Source organism: Mustela putorius, unplaced genomic scaffold (assembly GCF_011764305.1).
Source record: "Mustela putorius furo isolate JIRA1106 unplaced genomic scaffold, ASM1176430v1.1 tig00000174_pilon_pilon_pilon, whole genome shotgun sequence".
Taxonomy (NCBI): Eukaryota; Metazoa; Chordata; class Mammalia; order Carnivora; family Mustelidae; genus Mustela; species Mustela putorius.
This window is the reverse complement of record NW_025421304.1, coordinates 42,553,342-42,566,308: the sequence shown is the minus strand read 5'-3', so window position 1 is coordinate 42,566,308 and position 12,967 is coordinate 42,553,342.

The window sequence follows — 12,967 nt, the reverse complement described above, 5'->3', positions numbered from 1 at the left end:
TGTACGCGCGCATGAGCCGGGGAGAGGGAGACGCAGACGCCCCTGCTGAGCAGGGGGCCGGCCAAGGGGCTCCATCCCAGGACCCCGAGACCGTGACCTGAGCCAACGGCAGATGCCTAACTGACAGAGCTCCCCAGGGGCCCCCAGAAATGTTCACATTTTCGATGTCAAAGCGACCAATATTTTTTTCCACAGTTTGTGCGTTGAGGACCTTGCTAGTTCCTTCCCGGCCATCAGGTCAGGAGGCTACGGCTTCTTTCCCCCAGGGTTGTGTACGTGCTGCTTTTCGCTGTCGGACCCCTTTGGAGGTGAAGGCAGCGAGCTGTCGCAGAGTCCGACGGCGGGCCCCCGTCCCCCGCGTCCGCTCTCTCCGCCTCCAGCCCTCCTCCCGTGCTCCCCCACCCCGTCTGCTCTCTCGCCCCCACCCCAACCCTCGTCTCTCCTGCAGAACAGGGCCCTCCTCCCCAGGCCCTTCGCCCGCACCCAGCTCCGGGCCAGGAAGTCGAAGTAACGCACAGGCTCTGTCCCTTGCTCACGCTGCGATTTCGGCCGCATCCTCAGCCCGCCGCGAAGCTGGATGCCAGTGCCCACCAAACCCCTGCTCCGACATCCTCCACCGAAACCCCCTGCCCGCCCACGCTCCACCCCGCCCACCCTGCTCTCCGCCCTCGGAGCTGACCGGTCCATTCTGCAGAAACAGCTCTCCTTGCTCTCTGGCTTCCGGAGCCCAGGGGGTGCCCTGCTACCAGGTAAGGGGGAAGGCGCAGGAGGAGGCCCAAGGGTCTCGTCCTCTGCAGCCTTCCCCCAGGCGGCGTCCGGCCAGGTCTCCCACCTGAAGGTCACACCCTGAAGGCTATGGCTTCGCGTCCCCCCACGTTCCAGCCCCAGTCCCCTGCACGCCCCAGGCCCAGCGTGGGGGAAGCTCGGCAGCTGTCCACGTGGGAGCACTGCGTCATCGTGGTGGCGCTCTGCCTGCCACACCCCCATAAATTATACCCCAGAAGCCCCTCCCCGCTACTGTGGGTGTGCAACAGCCACCCTCTCCCCATCAGAAACCCCAGCTGCCATCGGTGGAGACAGAAGCCCCAGTAAAAGTCAGAAAGGCAGAGGCAGGCAAATGCATCAGCGGGTTCTGAAGACAGTTTCACTGAGGGTGACTGGTTGGGTCGCTGTTCTCCTGTCATAAAGACGTGTGGGGACGGTCAGCACAGTCCAGGGTCAGCCTGGCTACCAGAGAGCCAAGCTGTCCCCTCCTGAGTGCTGCTGAAAGGGGCTGCTCGGTGGTGAAGGGGACGGGTTAGCAGGAGGGCGTGGTGGCCCCGGTTCTCCCCAGAACTCTGTCAAGGTCGGAGCTAGAGCCTCCTCCCACTCCCAGCCTGCCTGCTGGAAAGTTAAATTCCCTCAGAGAGCAGTGACAGCTGCCAATGAGACATAGAGGGGACAGTGGGGGAAGGGCACATGCCTTGAAGTTGGGCCTGCCCGGGCCGAGTGCCTAGCGTTGCCGCCTTCTAGCTGGGTGGCTTGGGCAGGTCCCTCAGCCTCTCTGAGCCGGGTGTCCTGGCCCGTGAAGCGAGGGTGGCATTCCTGCCCGTGGAGAATTATTCAGACGTGGCTCTGACCCGTGCACACTGTGGCACACTTGGTTATGGTTAGCGTGCGTAGCCGCGGTCGGGAGCGTTCCTAGGATTAACACAAGAACAGCATTGCTGGCTGGACACCATCTTCGAACATCAGAAAAACGTGCATCTATTTTGATGTTGAAACCGCTGACTACTGACCGCTACTGCTTAGTCCCAGGTGAGGACACTGGGACCCGGAGAAGGGGAGTTGCTTGCTTGAGGTCCCACAGCAGTAGCGGACACGGGTCTGCAAGAGGGGCCTTCTGAGACCGTTTTCAAGCCTCGTGCCGTGGCGGACACTACCACGGCGACGGGCCGTGAACCACATCCTGTGGGATCCCTCCCTTCAAGTGTGGGCAAGACCTGTGACTTGCTTCTTAAAAAAAAAAAAAAAAAAAAAAAAAGATGGACGGATTGATTTGCGAGAGCAGGAGGAGGGGCAGAGAGAGAGAGGAGAGGGTCTGAAGCAGACCCCGCACTGAGCGCAGAGCCCGGCGCGGGGCTCGATCCCACGACCCCGAGATCGTGACCTCGGCCGAAACCAAGAGTCAGACGCTCAGCCCGCTGACCACCCGGGCGGCCCCGTGACTTGCTTCTAACCGGCGGAATGTGGGGTGCCGCTACATTTCATCAGGCAAGGCTCTGTCTTAGCAGGTGGAGGGAGACAGAGCCTCCGGAGGGCCTCGCAGAAATAAAGGGCCGCGCTGGGGAGGGCCCGTGGATGGAGCCGGGAGGGGGGCCTGAGCGCGGCCGCCCGCGCAGCCCGCGATGACGTGAGAACCTGGGTCCTTCAGCCGCAAGGAAACCAACACCGCAGTGACCTCAGTGAGCCTGGAGCCAGCCTCCCCGGCGGGGCCTCGGGACGAGAGCGCGGCCCAGCCGACGCCAGGACTGCAGCCCACGGCGAGGCCCGGAGCAGGGACGCGGCGCAGCTAGGCCTGGACTCCTGACCCACAGCGACTGGTGTTTGCGGCCACGAAGCTCGCCATAACGGTTACGTGGCCTAGACATGAGCACCCATGGGAGGTAGCACCCAACGTGGCCTAGACATGAGCACCCACGGGCCTCCCGAGTTCTTCTAAACGTCCCCCCTTCCCTGCCCACCGCGAGCCCTCAGGCCTGCGTCTCTCCTTTGCAGCAGTCATGTTCAGGGCCCCCGGTTCTGAGCGGGCCCGTGGCTCTCCCAGCAGAGACCCCACTTCCGACAGGCGCACGCGGCTCACAGGAAACACCACACCACGGGCCTCCTTGCGGGGAGACGCAGCCAGGGGACCGGGTTCCAACCAGGGGCTTGAGCAGAGGTGAGGCACGCCGCTCCCGAACGCTTCCCTGAGCCTGGGGGGCGCCCGCCCTCGCACCCCTTTCCCCCTGGCTGGGGTGCAGCCCGATGTAGGCCAGCCCGATTAGGCACCGTGTGCCCCAGGGAACGTGCCCCTTCACCTACTCCACCTGCCGCTGGGAGGTGGCCCTCCACCTCGGCCCTCTCTGGGAACACCCCCAGCGGAAGACAGAGCCCTTGCCCGGAGCCACAGACCCCAGTGTCCCTGCAGAAGATGAAGGCCCAGCCTCTCCACCATGCCTGGGACACCTCCAAAGGGCCACCCCAGCCTCAGAACTGAGGTCTCTGCCTGGCAGCGCCCGGGGAGCCCTCTGTGTGCAGACCTCCCCCAGGGCCGGCCTGCAGCCTGGTGAACACGTCAGCACCAGGGGACTCGGAGAGTTCTGAGCGAGGAGAACCTGAACCTGCCGCCCTGACCTTGACATGAGAGAGGCAGAGAGAAACCTCCTCTGATGCTCTGCTCCTCCTGCTCAGGGTTAACGCACCCGCCGTGCACACCGAGTGCGTCTCTGCCTCCAGCACCCACAGGACTGTGCTCTCCGACCAGCCCTGAGACATCCCACGGGCCGGCTCACACCCCGCCTGCTGCGTGGCCTTGAAGACTCGCAGGAGACGACAAGGAGGCCCTGCCTGCCCACGGCAGGATCTGCACGGGCCTGGGAAGACGTGAGTCTGGTCACAGCGAGACAGGCGGCCGGCAGTCAGAAGTCCTGACGACAGCTTCTTACCAGAAATGCGGCTCACCCGGGAAGCACGCAGCTCATGCGGGACCACGCGGTCCCTGCCGGGGCCGGGACTCCAGCCGTGGGATGACACGCAGAGCTCACATGGCTGTGCGGGGAGCGACTTGGGGGACCGCAGAGGCCAACATGTTGGTCCCTTGTACTTCCTTGTTCACGGAGGTCCCGCACAGATAGGGATGGTCCCTGAGCTCGGGCAGAGCCGCTGGGAAGCCGCCTGTCGAATTCAAATACAGGGACCAGTTTGGTTCAGGGCAGAGGGTCTGGCCTCCTGCCTGGTTTGGGGGATCCATGCTTGTCATTTCTGTGAACCTGGAGCTTCAGTGTGTTTCCATCTCCCACAGCCAGGCCTGTGGGGACTGTTTGGAGAATGTCCTGGGCTCCTGCAGGCCCTCTGCCCTCACCAGTGGGATGCCTGGGACTTTACGTCACTCCAAGACACAGGCCTCCTGTGTGGCCTCCTCCCCCGTGGCCTGTAACCATTTCCCCAGGGGATGACACACTTAATAGTCACCTGAAAACAAATCTGCACATTACGTTCTGCTTCTGGGCGACTTGTCCTAAGAAAAACGATCGGGGAAAGTGAGCAGGACCCGCATCAGAGGAGACAGCTCTGTGCGGTTACAGAAACACACAGCAGCCACGACCACTGATCTGGGCACACCTTTAAAATACAGTGTTGTGGCACCTGGGTGGCTCAGTGGATTAAGCCTCTGCCTTCGACTTGGGTCATGATCCCAGGGTCCTGGGATTGAGCCCCACATCCGGCTCCTTGCTCCACAGGGAGCCTGCTTCCCCCTCTGACTCTGCCTTCCACTCTGTCTGCCTGTGCTCGCTCTTGCTCTCTCTCTGACAAATAAATAAATAAAATTTTTTAAAAATTAAAAAAATAAATAAAATAAAATAAAATACAGTGTTGAGGCACCTGGGGGGCTCAGTGGGTTAAAGCCGCTGCCTTCAGCTCAGGTCATGATCCCAGGGTCCTGGGATCGAGTCCCGCATCGGGCTCTCTGCTCAGCGGGGAGCCTGCTTCCTCCTCTCTCTCTGCCTGCCTCTCTGCCTACTTGTGATCTCTGTCTGTCAAATAAATAAAATCTTAAAAAAAAAATACAGTGTTGGGGCACCTGGGGGGCTCAGCTGATTGGGCATCTGCCTTCAGCTCAGATCATGACCCCAGGGTCCTGGGATGGAGCTGCTCATCAGGCTCTCCGTTCAGTGGGGAGTCTGCTTCTCCATCTGCCCTGCTTGCGCTCACTCTCTCACGCCAATAAATAAACACAATGTTTTAAAAAAAATACAAAAAATAAAACCTCCTGTTAAGTGAAAAAAGCAAGGTGCCTAAGGGTGGATAGTATCTGTATTTTTTGAAAGGGGAAGGACAGAACTTCCATCGTGCACGTCAGGTCTCCACCCAGAAAACCAGCGGAAACTGCGGCGTTAGCAAAAGCATCTAGGACAGGGAGTGGACGCAAGCATGCGGGGGCTCGGGTCATTGACTCCGAGGGGCTTCCACCAATCCAGAAAGTAACGTGTGGACCCCTGGAAGCCTGCTGCAGCCGGCCTGGGGTGAGGCACCGGCACCTTGAAAGGCTCCACAGCTGACCAGCGCTCGCCAGGCTCGGGGACCTTGTTCTGGACGATTTCAAGGTCTGAACAAAACCCACCCAGCAGCCAGCAGCTGAACACGCGGGCCGTGCTGCTTTCCGGGACCCGTGCCAGCCCTCCCCGGAAGCACCATCGAAGGACTCCTTTCATTCCTGGTGACCCCCGATGGTGTGTGTGAGCTGGGGGCTCCCGGCTGGAAATCAGCCGCCTTCACCAGCCTCCGCGGTCCCTCCAAGCCCAAGCTTGCGCCACATCCCGGTTTCCACAGCAACAGCAAACACAATGGTTTCCGTGCAGTTCGGGTCTATAAATAATTTCTAGATCGCTCATTGAGGTGTGAGTGGGGTGGGCTCGGCAGGGCGGTTTGTGGTGGTGGCAGGCCGGGCCACCGTCCACGGGAAACGGGCAGGTGAAGCCAGGTCATAGCCCTCTTCTGTCCCTCTGGGCCGGGGCGGCCTAGCCCCATCCGCAGCGGTTTCTGCTTCAGGGAACGTATCTGGGGCTGCTCCATCTTGTCTGCGAACCCCAGAGATGTTCCCTGCTAAGCCGGCTGCCTGGGGGCAGGGGGCGACGTGGGTGTTCAAAACCCCTTCTGCCGACCCGGGGACTAAGGCAGGCTCAGAGGGCCACGGGCACTGCTGTCGCTACTCCTGAGCTGGCAAGGATCGTGCCTGTTGACTTCGGTGAAGACCTGGAAGGACCTGGCGTTTCTCCGGAGCGAGGGGTGGATACCCTCCGCCCAATTCCCAGAGCCCAGCCGCCAGCACGTAGAGAGAAAGAAGGGGTGCGTCTGTCCGAGGGGATCGGAACAGGCTCTGGGATGAACGAAGCTTTTTAAAAAGAACAAGGTGCACAGATGCTCCTATCTGTGTAAGAAGAGACACGCGCCCTGTTGTAAACACGCACCTGTGTGCACACACGTGTTCACGGGCACACGTACACACACGCGTGCGGGGAGAGACCATCTCCGCAGACACACACAAGAAGCGGAGGACCTCGCTTATTAGCTCTGGACAGGCGGGTCCAGCAGCCTAAAAGGTGTCGGGTAGAAGGAGACGCCGTTTCGAGGCTAACCTCTCCGGAGCATCGCGTCTGGTTTAATCATTTGCATACATTAATTTTTCAATTAAAAAAAAACAAAGACGATGGCAGCGTGGAAAAGAAGAGTGGAGGGCAGCCGGAAGGGGGCGGGGGCCGGGAAGGGGCACGGATCGCCCTTCCTCTGGCTTGCAGGGGTGCGTGGCTGGGAGCACAACCACGTCGAAGCCCAACGTGGCTGAACGCGCGGCCGCGATCCCAGCGGGAAGGAGTCCCTGGGGGTCCCGCCCCGAGAGGACCAGCGGCGTCGGACAGCATGCCCGCTCCCTCCGTCATGTGAGGACGCACGGGTGGTCGGCAGCCTGCGCGCCAGCGTCCTCCTCGGAAACCGTGACCTTGAACGACTGGCCTCCAGCACGTGCCGTCCCATTAAAGCAGCCAGGGGACGTGAGCAGCCCCCACGGGCAGGTGGGGAAGCAGAGGTGTGGGGAAGTTGTGGGCCACGGCCAACGCCGCAGGCAGGGGGTGGCCTGGGAGGTGGGCTGGGAGCCCAGCCTTTAATTACACAGAGTGGGACGGGCTCTTTCGTTTTAAACCTCATCGGGCAACATGTTAAGAAATATGTTAAGAAAAGCTACCAGACCAGAGAGAGAGCACGTGAGACTCTGTGCAGCAGAGTAACCACCCCACGGCGTCCAGTCCCAAGTGCCCGGAACACGTGAGTATTTACCTCTCGAGGCAAAGGGGCCCCTGTCCGTGTGATGAAGGGTGTTGAGATGAGTGCATTGATCGTTCCGACAATCAGGCGACGCATAAATGCAATTTAGGGACAGGAGAGGCAGGCAGGGGGGTCAGGTAGGGGCAAAGGCGCTAGGCCACTGGCTGGGAAGAAGGGCGGGAGCCGCAGGCCAGGGAGCTCGGCGTCTCCAGAAACTCCAGGAGAAGCCTGAGAACACATCTGCCTCCAGAGGCCCAGAAGACACGCAGACCTGCAGCCCACTGTAGACTTGGGACCTCCAGAACTCGAATACGAGGTCTGCGGCACTCTAGGACAACAGCGGTAGGAAACTGTTCAGAGGAAAAGCGGCAGATTTCGGGGGGCAGGTTATCAAGGGGAGGGTATGGTTGGGAGAAGGAGCTGAAACACGCAGGCCTAGGGACCCGCCCCTCCATGAAGTGATCAGGCAAATGTGCAAAGGGCTTTGGTCCACACAGTGTGGCAGGAGTGATGTGTAACCTCTGACCTCAGTTTTGAGGGGCCCTGCAGTCCCCGCTCCTGCGCTCTGGGACGGCCACGAGGAGTCCCAGTCTGCAGAAGGAAGATGAGGGCACGGGGAGCAGAGGAGAGCTGAGCAAGCCACAGCCACCGCCAGGCCTGTGGCAGCGGCCACCTCTGACCACGCAGCCCTGGGGGCCACCAAACCACTACAGCACGGGAGTGATCCCACACCGTCCCACGGAAGAGTCACCGGCTGAGCCCAGCCCAAACCGCCCTGCCTGAGGGTCAGGAAGGTGTAAATGCTGGAACCAGAAGCCACCCCTGTGGGCACCTCCCCCTCATTCTCCACCTCTTCTGGCCTCAGTGCCGCCGTCGTTCCTGCCCGGGTCAGCACCACCACCAGACAGAGCCCCCGCTGGACCCGCTCATCCTCACCGCCAGCCTGGGGTGGTGGGTCGTGGCATCACCGTTCGACAGACTGGGCCCCGAGGCCAAGAGCCCAAGATCCAAAAGCTGGTGGGAGGAGGGAGTGGGCTTCGAACGCAGATTACTCTGACACTGGACCCCCGGCACGGCGCTTTCGCTGGTCTGCTCCATTCACTCCCTCATCCCAGATAAGTTTATCCAGAGTCTTTTCTGTCCAGTGCTTGGAAAGATGGACGAAAGGACGTGGTCCCTCTGTGAGCAGCTCTTCGAACAGAGTCGCCGTCCTCGGGGACGCTGGGCGTTCTGTTCGTTTCCCTGATGAACGCGGCGTGGACGTGAAAGTGGCTGTTTGTTCTGGGGATTGCGCTCGGCTGTCCCACAAAACTCAGCTCCGCGGCTTGTCCAGCTAGGCTGTCATTCTTCTTGTAAGACCCTGAGGACAAGAGTCCTGGGTGGACAGCATCAGGAAGGGGCCGTCCGTGTCTCTCTGCCGCGCTGTCCGTTCCCAACACGGGGTTTGTGGCCACGGGCTTGGCTTCTGCCAGGCTGGTCCGGGTCACGTGCCCACGGCCGATCCCTGCGGCTGGAGCGACAGTGCATCACGGCTGGCCCAGCCTGGGTCATGGGCTTTCTCTGTGGTCAGAGGATGGGGCTGTGAGACAAAGAGGTGCTGGGAGCCAGGGAAGGAGTTACAGGTTGTGTTTTCCCAACATTACTCCCCAAGTGCACGCTCTTCTACACTGGGAGTTTCTGCTCCTCCCAAAAGATGTGGGGACTAGATCTCTTTCCCTTGAGTTGGAGCGGGTTTGTGACCGTGGTCAGAGTAACGCTATCCCAGATCTGGCACTGGGTCATAGAGGTGATGCGCCTTCCACCCGGTTCTCTTGGGATGCTAGCCCTCGGAAGGCGGCCCCCATGGAGAGGTCCCATGCCGGTGCCTGGGTGAGGCACCGCGTGAGAGAACCTTCTGCAGATCTCAGCTCCCAGCCACGGAATCACCCTCAGGAGCCGAGCTGCCCCACCTGAGTCCACACAGAGCACAGCCCCGTGGTCCCCACCAAGCCCCGCTCAGAACAGACTTGTCACCATACTGCATGATTTCCTTTTTCCTTCTGGAGACTTAGGTTTGAGGTAGTTGGTGAGGCGGTGTCAGAGAAGGAGAACCAGAGCAGGTGAGCACGGGTGACGGACAGGCGAGCTCAAGCACATCCTCTCTCCTGGGAGGTGGGGGCCAGCGGTCGGCTGGCACGCGGAGACAGGCACGTATGAAGACGCCAGGCTCGCTGGCAGCAGAGCAAGGGCGCGGGGCCTGAGTGGGCCTCTGGCTCGCAAACGTGAATCTGAGCTGATTGTTGGGTTGCAGGCTAGCCGGACTGGAAGAAACCCAGAGACAGTATTTCCGGGAGCGGTGGAGAGTGAAGCGTGGGATTCGTGAGGCTAGCACCAGGAAGCGTTTGCTCCCCAGCCGGCTGTGCCTCCTCTCCGGCCAGGTGCAACCACACCCACCCACATTCCTGCACCAGCTCTGGCCTTGGGCACATCCCGTCCTGGGGACCAGTGGCTCTGTGATGGACCGTGCCCTGGGGCCTCTGCCTAAGTCCAGCCGCTTGCCGCTCTGTTCCCGTGACTCTAGATCCGAGTTTTTAATCATTGGACATAACCTTAAATCTTAAACTCTTACCATTCCTAATTCTTTTTTTCTGTAGACTTTTTTTAAAGGATTATTTATTTATTTATTTGACAAGGAGAGACAGAGAGAGCACAAGCAGGGGGAGCAGCAGGCAGAGGGTTCTCCGCTAAGCAGGGAGCCTATTATAGGACTCGGTCCCAGGACCCTGAGATCATGACCTGAGCTGAAGGCAGACACTTAACTGACTGAGCCACCCAGGCACCCCTGTAGGTTCAGGTTTTTACTAGTCATATCATCTGAGAGTACTGATGGCTTTGTTTCTTCCTTTCCAACTCAGAGTTTTTACTGTTTTTCTCACTCCCTAGGCTGGTGACTGCCCCCACACAATGTTGAAGGATCCTTGCCTTGAGCCTGATTTTAAAGACACTGCTTTGAATGGGCACCGCTAAGAATGGTATTTACTAAAGCATTTTCGTAGGTGTGGTATATCATACTAAGAGAGTTTAATTGTGTTTTTTTTAAGACATTAAAACAAATTTTAAAAAAAGATTTTATTTATTGGACAGACAGAGATCACAAGTAGGTAGAGAGAGGCAGACGGAGAAAGAGGAGGAAGCAGACTTCCCGCTGAGCAGAGAGCCCGATGTGGGGCTTGATCCCAGGACCCTGGGATCACGACCTGAGCCGAAGGCAGAGGCTTAACCCACTGAGCCACCCAAGTGCCCCTAAAAAAAAATTTTTTTTAACTTTTTATCTTAAGCAGCTCCATGCCCAACATGGGGCTTCAACTCACAACCCTGAGACGAAGAGCCGCTCGCTCCACGGCCCGAGCCAGCAGGTGCCCAAGTTTACTTCTGTTCTTCATTTCCCAGTTTTCAAGCTAAAAGGAGGCTGAGTTTTAGCAACTGCTGTTCCTGCCTCGGTGTCCTCCTTCCGCTGCTCCTGTGACGACGGACATAGACTCTCACTTATCAACGGTCTTGTGTCCCTGCTGTAAACTCACATTTGTTCTGAAGTGATGCCATTTTATAGATCAAAGATGGGGTTTGCCAGTATTGTGAGGTTCCTGGGTCTGAGCTCATGGGTGGTGTGGGTGTCTGATTTTCCTTTCTCACACGACCGGGGTCTGTGTCCTTTCAGGATCAGGATGACGGCGGCCTCAGAGAACGAGTCTGGAAATGTTCCTCCTCTTCTGTACTCTCTGGAAGAGTTTTTCAGACCATGGCGGTAGACTTGAAGCGTCTGGTAGAACGCCATCCGTGAAGCGCCCTGGGCCCGGGCTTCTCTCTGTGGCAAGATTTGGAATGAAAGTTCGGTACCCTCCGGCCGCAGGACTGTTCCCACTCCCTCCTCTGTGAGCCTGTTTTGGCTGATGTGTTTTTTCTAATACCGTCTCTGTTTCTCCGCCGCTGCCTGAATTGGAAGAGCCCTTGTCCGGCCAACTCGAGGGCACGGTTCAGCGCCTGCATCCGAGCGGCCCTTGACCGGGAAGCCCAGCCTCCTTCTGCTCCTCTCTGCCTACGTCGGCACCGGAGTCAGGATGAAGCGGTCTGCAGGCAGCAGAACATTGGGCTCAAAATGGCTTAAACAATGAAGAATTGTGGCGATTTAATGGGAGCAGTCCAGAGCTGGGCAGCTGCCAGGTTGGTTGGGGGAACAAGGGTGCCCCGAGGACCCCGGCTCTTTCCTTCTGCTCGTCCCCAGCACCTTCGTCTGCACGTGGGGTGTGATGGCGGTTGTCGTCAGAGGCATCATGTATGGGGATGTGGAAACACGTAGGGCATTACAAGACTTATTATGGGGGGAGGGGCGGCTGGGGGGCTCAGTGGGTTAAAGCCTCTGCCTTCAGCTCAGGTCATGATCTCAGGGTCCTGGGATCAAGCCCCGCATCGGGCTCTCTGCTCAGCGGGGAGCCTGCTTCCTCCTCTCTCTCTGCCTGCCTCTCTGCCTGCTTGTGATCTCTGTCTGTCAAACACATAAATAAAATCTTAAAAAAAAGACGTATTAGGGGAAAGGAAAGCATCCCCCACAGTAGCCCCCACACCAGGCCTTACTCTCTATAGGGTCAGGTTCTGACGGAGGTGTCCACTTCCCCAGTGGGTGGCCGGCCCTGTGTGGCTGGAGTTGGGGGGGGGTGGACGCTGAGCCAAAAACCGCGTCCGCTCCAGTACCTTCGGGCTTCGCCCACAGGCCGTCTCACCTGAGTCCCTCCTGACCTCTCTGGCCTGCTGCCACCCAGGTAAGCCCGACAGAGCGTTCGAGCACCCGCGGTGTGCTGGTTAATATTTAACAACAGGCTCTCAGGGACGGGGCGGGGGGGGGGGGGGAGCCCTCATTTGAAGGTTTGCAGATTTCCAGGGTGTAAAGACTCCCACTGATCTCAAGCTACCGATCAAGGTCATTGACTGCAGAGCTGGGAAGCTGAAAGCCGGCTCCAGAGGGCTCCTCCCCGAAACCCACTGGACCCTACAAATGGGAGTGGGTGGAAGGGGCACACCCCGCCCTCACCGGAGAGCGGCACGTGGGCTTTAAAGGGGCTGCCCTCGGATGCATGAGAGCATGTGCTTAATACCGCCTATGGGCTGGTCGGGGACAAAACCCTATTCTGATTCCTCCTAACCGTCCACTTGCTCACTGAGAAGGCAGAGATGCAGAGACAGCAAGACGCACAGAGGCTTACACAGAACTGGGTCCCAACCCAGGCTTGTCCCATCCGTGTCCTTCCAGCCCAAGCAAAGGCCCGACGCAGAAGAGACTCAGCTCACCCGCGTTCAGCACCCAGCACGCGCCCGGTGGACTTCCACCAAAGCGGAGCATTACTGTGGGGCAAAAGCAAGTGTCCAGCTGGTAACGAATGCCCCAGCAGAGTGCGGTCCACCCTGGGGAGAGCCGCTCAGCCGCGAGAAGTAGTGACGTCCTGCCTCGGGCCGCCCTGGGGATGAACCCGGAAGGTTTGCCGAGTGAATGCGGTCGGTCATGAAGCCCCAGGCGATGGGCTCCGCGCACAGGAAGTCTGCAGGGAGGGAAAGCCGATCGGCGCTTGCCAGGGGCTGAAGGGCAGGAGGGTAGGGAGTGGCTGCACGGATTCGGGGCTTCTCTTGGGGGTGATGAGATTCTGGGAGCAGGTAGCGATGATGTTTGTGCAACTGTCTGACTGTCCTGAGAGCCGCCGGACGATAAAGCAAATAAAGTACAGGATTGACCGAAGAGGGCCTCCACGCACGCGCACACACACACACATGCACACACACACACACACACACGTGCGCGCGCACGCCCAACCGAGGCCTTCCACAAGCCTCTCGTGATTACTGAGTGGAAGTGGCCCAGATGCCCAGGATCCTGGACTAA